General features: G+C 45.6%; 1 pseudogene; it reads right to left on the bottom strand.

Annotated features, from left to right (window-relative positions):
• Positions 1-13,343: 13,343 nt before the first annotated feature.
• On the bottom strand, positions 13,344-13,461 carry LOC126102374 (5S ribosomal RNA; annotated as a pseudogene).
• Positions 13,462-13,837: the final 376 nt, after the last annotated feature.

The raw sequence follows: 13,837 nt of genomic DNA, 5'->3' as shown, positions 1-13,837 counted from the left end.
AAATAGGTTTGTCTTTCCTTAACCTGTCTTCCAAGAGAAACTGTAGAGGAAGTATTGCTTCGCGCCTTCCTACATTTCTCCGGAATCAAAACTAGTCTTCCCTGAGAACGGCTTCTACCATTTTTTTTTTGCATTCTTCTGTAAAGAATTCATGTTAGTATTTTGCAACTGTGACTTATTAAACTGATACTTCGGTAATATTCACAGCTGTCAGGACTGATTTCTTTGGAACTGGAAGAGTTATATTGTTCTTGAAGTCTGAGGTTTGATTCAACTGTCTCACACGTCTCGCGAACCAGATGGAAGAGTTCTGTCGTGGGTGGCTCTCCCGAGGTTGTCAGTAGTTCTGGCGGAATGTCGTCTACTACAGGGACCCTGTTCCGACTCAGGTCTTTCAGTGTTCTGTCAAATTCTTCTCGCATTATCATATCTACCACCTCATTTTCATCTACTGCTGATGACGTACTGTAGTGTTGAAACATTCTGCATGACAATAAAAAGTCTTCCTCGTCGGCAGGAGACGTAACTGCGCTTCCGCGCTCAGCCTTCTGGTGAATATAGGTCGGACGGTGAAGCGGCGCTTTGTCGCGTGTGCCACTGGTCCCATTGTGAGCGGCGCCAGCACGCGTCACATCTTCTAATTACTGCGGCTGACCGCAGGGCCGGCGCGGTGGAGGCGACCGCAGGCTTCCGCCGGAGCGTCTGACAAAGCCCAGACCAGACACTGAGACTGGAGGGCCGAGGCTGGCTAGAGCCCAGTGGACGCGGATGTGGGCCGCAAACCGCAGCTTTCTCTGGACGGGCGGCGACCATCTCATCCCACCCTCCGCAGCTCTCCAACACTGCCAAAGTCAGGGGAAAAAAATTTGCCAGGCGCTGAGTTCCATCACTGGCCAAAGGATTTGATCGTGTCTCCCTTGTGTCATCGCCAAGCGGAACAATATGTTGGATTCCTGGGCATAAGGAGGAAGGGAGGAAGGCTCGTGTTTAAGGTACCTCCAGAAGTGACATTGTTGTTGTTGTTGTTGTTGTTGTTGTCTTCACACCGAAGGCTGGTTCCAAGCACTGTCCCGTACAACCGTATCCTGTGCAGGCCTATTCAGCTCTCCACAGCTATTGGAATGGAAACCCACTTGAACCTGCTTACTGATAAGCTATGGTCTCGTTCTACAGTTCTGCCTCCCCCCCTCCTCACAGACACACACACACACACACACACACACACACACACACACATACACACACTTCCCTACCTAACCAAATTAACTCTCTCTTCCTTATACTATGGAGTGGAATACTTAACAACGAAAGTACGAGGGTAATCCCAAAAGTAACGTCTCCTATTTTTTATAAGTACAAAACTCTATGTGGCAGTTGGTCACACTGTATGAAGAGTGCTTCACTCACTGTGTGTAATCATGCGCACGCCATGCTAATGTGCTCAGTCTTGGCTTGGCAGCCGTTGAGAGTGGAGCTCCCGTTGGATGTTACCGACAAGTGCGAACTGCGCGCAGTTATTCGGTTTTTGAAAGCAAAGGGCACTGCGCCGATTGAAATCCGTCGCCAATTGACGAAGTGTATGGTGAATCGTGCACGTTTGTCCAAAATGTACGTAAGTGGTGTAGAGAGTTTGCAGGTGGTCGGACCGAAATTCACGACGAACAAAGGAGCGGGAGACCGTCAGTTTCTGAGGAGACAATGTTGAAGATTGAGCAAAGCATGCGTAAAGATGGCGGATCACCCGGCGTGATCTCTGCACGTTGGTTCCTGAGGTTTCCCGAAGCACCGCTCACAGAATTTTAACGGAAACATTGAACTACCGGTAGGTGTGCGGCAAGATGGGTGCCACGCATGCTGACTGGGGACCACATGCGGCAACGAGCTGATGCTTCCCGCGCATTTCTTCACCGCCTTGAAGCCGAACAGGACAACTTTCAGGACTCAATTGTCACGGGTGACGAAACCTGGGAATACCACTTTACACCTGAGGCCAAGCAACAATCACGCCAGTGGCGGCACACTTCTTCGCCAAAGCTGCGGAAAATTCAAACAAACACAGTCTGCCCGTAAAGTCATGACAACCGTTTTTGGGATCGGAAAGGGGTATTGTTGGTCGACTTTATGCCCACTGGGACCACAACAAACGCGGGCAGGAACTGTGAGACACTGAAAAAACTCAGACGGCCAATGCAGAACCGGAGAAGAGGAATGTTGAGGAAGGGCGTACACATTCTCGATGACAACGCTCACCCACACATCGCTCGGCAAACCGTTGCTCTCCTGCAACAGTTTCAGTGGAACATAATCACCCACCCACCCTATAATCTTGACTTGGCACCCAGTGACTATCATCTGTTCCCTAGTTTAAAAGAACATTTGGCCGGAAAAGCGATTCAGCTCCGACGACGAGGTGAAAGAAGAGGTTCATAACTTTCTGAACAGCATGGCGGCGAGCTTCCATGACATGGGCACACAAAAACTGCCACAGCGTCTAAAAAAATGCATCTACAAAAATGCATCTACAGAAATGGTGATTATGTCGAAAAATATCTAAATGTTCAAGCTGTAAACTGATGTAAACCATTGTAGAAATAAACAGGTCTATGTACTTATAAAAAAATAGGAGACCTTACTTTCGGGATTACCCTCGTACCTACCGCGTGATGTGTCACTGCCAAGTAACATAGCGCAATGAGACTAGTAGCATACATGTAAAGAACAGCTATTGTTATAGTACGGGAGGTAACTGAAGAAACACGCACTGAGACAACACAGCAACGGCACATTTGTTTAAAGACAACAGTAGCACCGAAGTCATCGCGATTTATTATGGTCACCTGGACATTACAAAATGTGGGATATTGTTCATAATACGGTTAGCGGTCACCAACGACGGCTACGCGTTCTCTGCAAAGTCCTCCCACGCTGGCCACAAGGTTGGTTGGGAGTTCTTGTCGTAGGACGTCCCATTCCTCCACCAGCGCAGTTGACAGCTGCTGGACAGTGATCGGTGCTCATGGACGTGCTGCAAGACGTCTCCCCAAGGCATCCCATATGTTCTCAACGGGGGAACTGCCAGGCCAGTCCATTCGCCGAAAATCCTCCAGAGCTCCACCACCTGCGCTGTTTAATGCGGCCGCCCATTGTCATCCATAATAATGAAGTCAGAGCATAATTCACCCATGAAAAGACCCATCTTGAAAAGGAACACAGTGTCACAATAACATTGACTGATGGGTGTACAGTGCTCAGAGATTTAGAAGTGCCGGCCGCTGTGACAGAGCGGTTCTAGGCTCTTTAGTCCGGAAACTCGCGGCTGCTACGGTCGCAGGTTCGAATCCTGCCTCGGACATGGATGTGTGTGATGTCCTTAGGTTAGTTAGGTTTACGTAGTTCTAAGTCTAGGGTACTGATGACCTCAGACGTTAAGTCCCATAGTGCTCGGAACCATTTGAACCATTCTTTTTTGTGATCCAAAGTTTCATCAGGCTGTGTTACTCGTTAGTGATTGTCCGTTGGAAGGAGATGTTAAACTCGAAGGTCCCCTTGATGCTACTCGAGAGGAGTAATCTGTGTGCCGACACCGGACTTCGCCCTCTCTCTTCCTTTCACGCGAAAGTTAGTAAGGGGAAGACAGCCCGCCCGGTTAGCCGTTCGGTCTAACGCACGGCTTTCCGGATTGGGAGGGAGCGCCTGGTCCCCGGCACGAATCCACTTGGCGGACTTGTTTCGAGGTCCGGTGAGCTGGCCAGTCTGTGGATGTTTTTTAGGCGGTTTTCCATCTGCCTCGGCGAATGCGGGCTGGTTCCGCCTCAGTTACGCTATGTCGGCGATTGCTGCGCAAACAATTTCTCCACATACGCGTACACCACCATTACTCTACCACGCAAACATAGGGGTTACACTCGTCTGGTGCGAGACGTTCCCTGAATGGGTCCACCGGGGGCCGAACCGCACAATAACCCTGGGTTCGGTGTGGGGTGGCGGAGGGGTGAAGTGGACTGCGGTAGTCGTCGTGGGGTTGTGGACCACTGCGGCTGCGGCGGGGACGGAGCCTCTCCGTCGTTTCTAGGCCTCCGGTTAACATACAATACAATACAAGGAGAATAAAGGTGGTGGCATGGAGTTCATGATTACTAGTCTTTTCGCCTATGTCCTAAATTGAATTCCATATCCTTCCTCTGTGTCTCATGAAATGACGGTATGTAACACTGTTTTCAGTGATCGTCCCTCGGATAGGGACACTAAGCTCGGCTATTCGAGAGGAGTAAGCTACGTGCCGGCGTCGGGTTACGCCCTCTACCTTTCTTTCATCCACAACAATACAAATTCAACACTACACTGTACAGTGGTCCACGCGACACAGATACGTACCTCACAATCATAACAGGTAGGAGGAAGGGAACAGCAGACCACCCCCAACAGGAATTTGCTAAGAACGTCGATGCAGGAGTCCTGCATCTGCTTCGCCGCTCTCATTTCCTCACTGTGGTACCACTTGGACTGTCTTGATATAATTCTAAATAATTCTAAGATCACTGCCAATGCATAAACCGAAGTTTCGGCGACGGTTTCAGTGGTCTTCCCATGAGTCTCCTGATGTTTTTGTTTTTCCAATTTCCATTACATTTTGTCAAGATTCATCTGTCATTGTACCGTCCACAACTCAATTTTGCACGACTCCTTTAAGGCTCAGTCCACAAATGCAAGTATTTCCGCGCGCTTTTCTCCGGAAAGCGTTTTGCAGCAAATGGACTAATACACTAGATCGCCCTGCTGACTGCGAAGAGTGCAGTTTCTCAACCACTGCCTGGTTCGCTCGGCAGGATGGAGATGTTCGAGGTATAATCCACGTCCCTGGCACACTATTTTCATGAGGGGGAAACGCACACTGACACTTCTCCTCTCCTTGTCAGCCAAACTACAGTGTTGAAAATCATGTCACCGCAAGGAATTCCATCCGCCACCACCTAGTTGATCGCAGTAGTGTCAGCTCGGGCAGACACGAACACCGCAGTTCAGAAAAGGTCGAGGAAGAGTCGACGACCCCCGTACACGAAATTAGCATCTCGGCGTCAAGGCTCGTGCGGAAACCTCAGCTTAAGGTAGGCCAGTTGGCTTGTAGCCTTGTAGCTGGTGGTGGAGACGGACGTAATAGTGCTCACTTGTGAAACTAGTTGCGAGAAAGTGGTGTCAGACATCACTTGGAGATCACTGTAAAAGTAATATGTAGCGAAAGAAGGCGCACACTCTCACCTCACAAACACTTTACATTCCGACAGTAGACCTATACGAAAGTGAAATGAACCGGTGATCAGGGTTGGAAATGATCGGACGAGAATAACTGTAATGCCATAATGTTTACGAAAGGAAGTGATCATGTTTTGTCTACACACTCGTGACCCATCTCCACTACAAGAGATAGGCGTGAAGTCAGAATGAAATGCAATAAAAAGGAAAGGAAGCACGATTGTGAAAGGCAAGTGGGTTAATTACTGTTTCTTCCCAACTCACTTCAAACATGAAGAAGTAGGAGATGCGTTTCATGATCTAATCAGCGTCATGCCAGAGAATCGCACACTTCGCTGGCTATCCCATAAAAATTATTTGTATTTTAGTAGAGGAGGCTTTCGCAATTTTCAGATCGGTGAATGCACACGAGAGTTTTTATTCTGATTTTAATTTTTTTATTAATCGGATAACCCTGACATTTACATTTTTGTGAATACCTTGTGAAAACTGCAGACAGACTCACCTTCGGCTAAATACCGTCTGCTCAGGTTTTGTACCAAAAACTGAGAAAAAACCAAAGGAATACAAGTATTCATCCACAACAAAATTGTGAAATGGCAAAATGGTAAATCGAAAGGGTTGCACTTATTGAAGGATGTTTCGTTCAAAGCTTAAATATTATTCTCAGCTTAAAAATGTCTTCTGAATAAAAATAATTGTGACTGGAGGTCGTTATCGTGTATTTTCATTTCTTTAAACTCTTTTTCTTCATACTTCTGTCAACTGGGCTGTTTAGGATCATAATATACATCTCTCTAAACTTTGCAATGAAAATGCAATGGTGCTATTTTCCTTAACATTAGTACACTCCTACGGTACAGTTTACTAACATGTTGTGGGGAGTGACCAAGAGAAAGTGACACATCCGCTGTTAGTTGCCGAATTCGGGTAGTTGCGGTTCAGGGGCAGCTCTGAGCCAGAGTACGCAATCCACTGATCCCAGACCACCGCCGTTTGTGACTTACGTGGTTTCATGCGAGTGCTCATTTCAGGGCAGGGTGGAGATCTCTTGTGTTTTCTAGTGAAAGCTTGTTCTGCCTCGGTACCAGTGATGGCCGTGTGATTGCTCAGGAGGAAGCCACTTTAGGGCCTGCAACCAGCCTGTCAGCGTGCTACACACACTGGATCTAACCTGGAGTTATTATCTGGGCTGCGATTTCGTTTAACAGCGAGAGCACTCTTGTGGTTATTCCATGCACCCTGACTGCAAATTTGTACGTCAAACTGGTTATTCGACCTGCTGTGTTGCCATTCACGAACAACATTTAGGGGGTGTTTTGTAACTGAATGACGCTCGCCAAATACTGCTGTTGTAACCCAACATGCTCTACATAGTGCTGAGATGTTGTCTGGGCCTACTCGATCACCAGGTCTGTCTCCAATCGATCCCATATGGGACATCAACTGACGACAACTCTAGCGTCATCCACAACCATTGTTAACCGTCCCTGCTTTGACTGACCAAGTGCAACAGACATGGAACTCTATCCCACATACTGGCATCAGTTTATCACGAACTCCACAAGCTGTTAATACAAGTCTATATTAAGTGTTGTCAAGATATAAACACGTTCAAGGGAAGTTTTTGATTCATGTGGACCAGCTCCATAAGTAGCGAGTGTGATTCTCTTCCGTACCTAGGGCAGTCAAAGTAGATGTGTACGATGTCCTGGACTTCCCCACGATCGCATTTTGGTGATGATAAGATGTGGATTTTCTAGAGGTGTTGTTGGTACCAGTCGTGGTTGAACTCCAAGCTAACAATGGTCCCTATGGACTGCCTCTTGTTTCCTAAGCCAGCTGAACTGCGTTTCATATCCTGCTGTCCAGCGTACCTTTGGGCCTTCGTTGAATGTGGCTGGTATTGTTTGGACTAGGTGTCCTTGTGCTGGTCTTCGGTCTCCTACGCCTTGTTCCATTCCGTTATGGCCACATCTTTGACAGGCAAAAGTTGTGGAGTTGTGCGACGTGGTCAACTCAGTGATGGACTTGAGCTACGTTGTATGTACCTAGTAGCATAAGAGAGAGATAATTCCCATATTACATTTGGCATACTAGGTCACAGTGCGTGCAGCAGGCAGGTCGCTGTTCTCTACTTTCGAGAGAGGGAGAGAGAGAGAGACGCAGGCGCTTCGAGAAACCGTAGAAGGCGGCGAGTATTCCGACACGGGAGCGAGCGAGCGGGGCGACCCAGTTATGTGAGCCTGTGGACAGGCATCGGCCGCTCTTGAGTGTGAGTGGACTCTCCCGGTCGGAAGTCCATTCTCCAGCTGGTTCCTCCTACCGCTGCTGATGCTTCCGCGCACCGCTGCGCTGTCGTCTCAACAGGTCAATGAGCAGAAATTTACCGCTTTATGGGTACGAAGTCTTTCCAGACGAGTCAAATTCGGATAAAATCCCAATCTTTTGATGATTGCCTCCATCGTCGTCGTCAGGAACTAAGACTGTCGCCAAACTGGCGACGCTCTCTCTTTTACGCCCAGAATGTGGCATCTGATTGGCTGGATGACGTCATGGAAATGGCGTCCTATGTCCAAAGATTAAGTTTCCGCTTACTGTCCAGCGTCCCTCAGAGCGCCACCGCGTAAATCAGGCGGTAGACTACGGTCAGATAGACTTTAGTAGCGAGAGGAAGAACATAACATGCCTCTTGAGACGCATTGAGTCTAATAAAATCCACTATTTGTATCTATATTTTCTTGACCAATAAATATTTTGAAGATTCTGCCTTCAGCAAAATACAATTTTCCGTTTCGCTCTCTTCACCATCATCATTTGGTGATTCTACTCTCAAACAATAATTAGATGTTAGACAGGAATAAACATAGATTGGAACTGTGGTCATCACATTTTAACGAAACATAGACTTTAATATCACAATTTGTTGTTGGTATCACTGCCTGTGTTCTGCATAGCTATTTCTCACTGTTGAGGTGAGGAACAATAAAATATTTTCGCATTCTTACGAGAAAGCTGGTGATTGAAATTTCATGAAGAATCTCGCCACAACGAAAAACGCCTTTTTTTCAATGACTGCTACTCTAACTCGCGTATTATTTCTGTGACACTCTTTCCACCACTTCGTGATAACACGAAGCGAGCTGCCCTTCCTTCAACTTTTTTTTAATCTTCTAAGTCGATTCTATCTGGTGAGAATCCCACACTGCGCAGCAATACTCTAGAACAAGAGTCTCTTTAACACATTTGTTGCTCTTCTAAGTGTTCTGCAAAATTGTGTACCCAAAATTTAACGGAAGTTAAGACTCTACACTTTTCGCTGTTTAGAGCCAACTGTCGCGTTTCGCACCACGCACACATCTTGTCTAAACCATTTGGTAACCCGTTTTCATCATGCGATGACTTTGCTAGATGATAAATGACAGACAGCATCATCAGCAAGCAATTTAAGAAGTCTGCTTACATTGTCTCTTAAATAGTTTTTACAGATCAAAAACAGCAGTCGGCATATAACACTTCCTCCGGGTCTGCAGATATCAGTTTCTCTCTTACACATTACTTTTACGTTTCTTTCCCTACCAGTGCTGCCAATGCTACAGTTAATCCTACCATTTATTACGTCATTTATGTAGTGTACCAAAACCTCCAGTTTTGGTGCAGCGCAATTCTCGATGTGTGCATCTCTTGGACGACCTTACTTTAAACTGGAATGACTTGCTCATAAAACTGGAATGACTTGCTCATATTTCCAGTCTGTTGGAATGCTTAGTTCCTCCAGCGACCTACGGTAGTCTACTGCTAGCAGATGAGCATATTGTTTCGTGTATCCTATCGGAAAGTGTACTGGTATCCCGTCAGGTCCAGTCGCGTTTTCCCCTGCTGAGCGGTTTTTGTTGATCTATGCCATGGTCGCTAATCGCGATGTCAGTCATTTTGATGTTAGTGCAACGATTGAGGAGAGTAATTGGAGTGCGATTTCCCCCGATGAAGTATGTGATGAAAATGTAATTTAATATTTCGACCTTCTGTCATCATTCCCTCCCGTGTCAACATGGTCACCGACGGGCTAGATAGATGGCTTTTATCCCTTCACTGACTTAAGACTAAAACTTATAAGAATTTTTTCTCCGGTCGGTAGACAGAAATTTACATTCGAATTGGTGGTACGCTTGTTGCAGTGACTACAATAGAAAGCTGCACCGTGTCTGCTCTCGACGTTGACGTGAAGACTTTCAGCTTTCTGGCTGACGCTGTTGGCGCCTCAGACTCTGCGATTTTATTGTCTCCGCTTTTATGGGTGCCGATAAAGCTAAAACGGCTTCCAAGTAGCTACATGAATCTTAGCATAGTCAGTTCCCCAGCCCCAAAAGCAGTAAATTCGTAGGAATAATCTTTTTTTCGTTGATGCAGTCTGTCAGGCCAAACTGTAAACCTACGTCGGCATTTCATGAAGAAAAAGAAGAAAATGAGCTCTCATCTGAAGGAGTTACTTGTAACATCATTCAAGCACGTCATTCCGATTGAGCAAGAGAGAAATAGGAAACACAAGCAGACGCTGTCTGTCAAACTGACGATGTAACACCTGTAGCGAAGTACGTCGGGAAAGTGCTGGGCGTACTCCGGGTCAAGGATACTGAGAGGGAGGTCAGCAGGGAGAGGTAGGCCGCGAAGCTAGGCACCTGTGGTTCGCGTCGTTAACGACTGTTGTTAACTTTACATGCCCTGTGAGAGACCGGCTATCGTAAAATATTTACTATTTATATCGGGACGTCTAGTTTTGAACGTCTAGAATAATAGCGAAGATAAAGAAACTTCCCCGAGAAAGAGCACGACCCACATAAAATCCGTGTGTCATAAAAGCATGATCTTAATTTTAACACAGTTCTTGTTAGTCGTCTTTTTGGAACCCTGCGACGCCATTTGGGGGGAAATACCTTTCACCATGTAGATACAATACAACTCGTTCTCAGATAGTAACAGTAAAGCCTGGGGAGTTCCTCTTGCTGGGCTATAGGACACACTAATGTGGTTTACAGGAAGGTTCGAAGAGAAGTGACGGTAGGTTAATACAAGATGACCCAGACAAAATTTCTAGTTGGTGTCATGAATGGCAGTTGGCTCTTAGTGTAGTAAAGTGCTGATGATGCTATATGCGGATGAGTAGGAAAGATAAACCAGTAATGTTCGGATACAGCATTAGCGGTGATCTTCTTGACACAATCGTTTAAATATCTGGGCATAACGTTGAGAAGCGATATTAAATGGAACGAGCATGCCAGGAATGTGGTAGGGAAAACGGATGGTCGACTTCGGTTTATTGAGAGAATTTTAGGAAAGTGTAGTTCATCTGTAAAGGACACTGCATACAGGATGGAAGTGCGACCTATTCTCGAGTACTGCTCGAGTGTTTGGGACCCGCACCAGGTCGGATTGAAAGAAGACATCGAAGCAATTCTGAGGCGAGCTGCTAGATTTGTTACAGACAGATTCGATCAGCATGCAAGTGTTACTGATCTGCTTCGGGAGCTCAAGTGGGAATTCCTGGATGGAAGGAGACATTCACTCCGTAAAACACTACAGAGAGAGCTTAGAGAACTGGCATTTGAAGCTGACTGCAGAACGATCCTACTGTCACCAACATACATTTCGCGTACGGACAACGAAGATAAGATACGAGATATTACGCCTCGTACGAAAGCATTTAGACAGTAATTTTTCCCTCGCTCTATATGTGAGTAGAGTAGGATAGGAAAAAGCTAGTTGCAGTACAGGGTACCCTCTGCCACACACCTACGGTGCTTACGGAGTACGTATGTAGATGTAGGTGAAACAAGTTATTGTATAATTGTTGACATTCAGGTGGACGAACAGCAGTGAAACTTTTGTACATTTCAGACGCCTCGTCTGCGTTGCTAGAGCAGTTTCCCATTCTTTTTTTTTCCGCGAGAAATAATGTCACACGAGAACAGCGTGTGTCGATTTGCAGTAACCAGAGCAGAGTCGAAGAGTATCGTTTTCGTCACACACAACTGGCTCTTCAGTGACACGATGTAATGAGTCTATCTACAGGGGATCTGAAGTTGATTCCATGTTTCTAGATTTCCGGAAGTCTTTAGATGTCGTGCCTCACAAGCAGCTTCTACTCGACTAATCTGCATACAGAGTATCGTCTCAGTTAACGGAATTGATATCTGCAGACCCGGAGGAAGTGTTATATGCCGACTGCTGTTTTTTTTTTTTTTGCATGTAATTAGAACCGCATCTCATTCAGAGTTAGTCCACTGTTTATTTTATATCCTTGCAGAATATAAATTGCATTTTATAAGTAATAAAAATTATTTGATGACGTAACTTCAGCGCTTTTATGTAAGCAAAGCAATTACTTTTGATGCAAGTATAGTTTACATGCACGAACATAAAAAATATAAATAAGTATTGTTGTTATTTTCTTCATCACTGTCGAAGGTAAGAGTTTCCTATTATTACTGATAAACGCGAAAGTTGTTTATGAATAACAGAAGTATGTTTCATCTAAGTTTTACGAAATACTGAAGCGATGTTTGATATATTTTTGTTTAGAAGTTTTTTTATATTACCTTTTTCTTGAAGAAATTACGATTTCTACAGCTCTAAAATAAATTTGTATTGTTTTCTATGTATTTACTACAGCATCCCTCTGTTTCGCGTTAGAAATCAACAATTTTCGAATAAAATCTGAATTAAACATTGACAGTTTCACTTTTTCTACTGTTACTTTTAAGCAATAGACAGGAGGATAAGTATGTAGAATAAACATTTTCCGTACTATACCCGGCCCATTATATATCTTCATTCAGTTTCTAGACGATTAACCGCTTCCGATTTTAGGGGAATTTAGTAAGACACTGATAGCATACATAAAGAAAGCGATCGTTATGAAATAAGACGCGATTGGTATGCAACACACACAGTGTACGAGCAACACGGGAACGACCTGTAACAGACCAGACATACTAGGCGAATTACAGTAGTTTGCGCTTACTTAGCCTACGGTAGTTTTAGAACTCTACACATAACTATAGGCCTATTTCATTCTCGACAGTCTGTTGTAAAATACTGTAAAACGTTTTGTGCTTGCATCTGATGACCTTTCTGGAAAGTAAAAACATATCCTTTGTAGGAATCAAAATGAGTTCCACAAATATTGTGAAACACAGCTCGCTCTGTTCGTTCACGGCACTCGGAAGAAGCAGACACCCGGACCCTGGGTGATCCTGTGTTCCTTGACTCCCGGAAGGCATCCGATACAGTTCCGCACTACCTCCTAACGAACGAAATACGAGGGTACGGGATATCTTATCAGTTTTGTGGCTCGACTGAAGACTTACTGGTAGACGGAAAATAGCATATTCTTCTTAACTAAGAGGTATCTTCAGAAGTATGATAGCTTCTGGGTTACTCCAAGGGAGTGCTATAGACCATTGCAAGTACAAATGATCTAGCTTAGAGTAGTCGCGCTCCCCTTAGCTGCCTGGCTTGAAGCACTCTGGAAGAGCTCTACCGACGACTCTCACTGCGACGCCGTCATTAATTGTTCCTCAACCGTGTCAGGAAAGCTCCTACACGTTTTGTCTAATATGTATCCCGAGTAAGAGTACCGATAATCGGAGTGTTTCTGCCCATTAATTTAGCAGTGGCAGTCATACGAAAACAGCCCACCACGCGTAAAACTGAATGCACCACGCAGGTGCCGTTTACAAGCTGGCAAATCAGATGACTTCTGGATTGGCCTGACACAGCCGCAACATTTGTGTTGCTGCCGGAAACGAACTTCTGCATGATCCGGGCACTAAAAGACCAAACTCGGAACAAGGTCCTTGCGGAGACAACAGTCCCTCACAATATTATTGGAATAAAAACTAAAATCTTCCCTAACAGTACCGACCGGCAGCCGTGACATCCTCAGTCCATAGGCTTCACTGGATGCGGATATGTAGGGGCATGTGGTCAGCACACCGCTCTCCCGGCCGTATGTCAGCTTTCGAGACCGGAGCCGCTACTTCTCAGTCAAGTAGCTCCTCAGTTTGCCTCACTAGGGTTGAGTGCACCCCGCTTGCTAACAACGCTCGGCCGACCGGATGGTCACCCATCCAAGTGCTAGCCCAGCCCGACAGCGCTTAACTCCGGTGATCTGACGGGAGCCGGTGTTACCACTGCGGCAAGGCCGTCGGCATATTACTGAGATTGTTGGGACAAACAAAACTGTTCCACACAGTATGCAAGATGTATGACACAGACGAACTACTCTTAAACTTCAAGTAGAATACAGTAACTCCAAAGTAGGTAGATGCGAAAATTACTGAATTATCAGTTTGATAAGTAATGATCCCAAAGTACTTACAGAAAATGGAATAATTGGTAGAGATCGAGCCCGGGAGAGATCAGTTTGGGTTTCACAGAAATGCAGGAGCACTTCAGGCAATACAGGCCCTATGGTTTACTTTAGACGGCAGGTTAAAGAAAGGCAAATGTGCCGTTATAGTATTTCTATAGTTGGGGAGAGCTTTTCACAGTTTTTACTGCAGTGCACTCTTTCAAATTCTGAACG

Source organism: Schistocerca cancellata, chromosome 9 (assembly GCF_023864275.1).
Source record: "Schistocerca cancellata isolate TAMUIC-IGC-003103 chromosome 9, iqSchCanc2.1, whole genome shotgun sequence".
Classification (NCBI taxonomy): Eukaryota; Metazoa; Arthropoda; class Insecta; order Orthoptera; family Acrididae; genus Schistocerca; species Schistocerca cancellata.
This window is presented reverse-complemented; position numbering and strand designations above follow the sequence as displayed.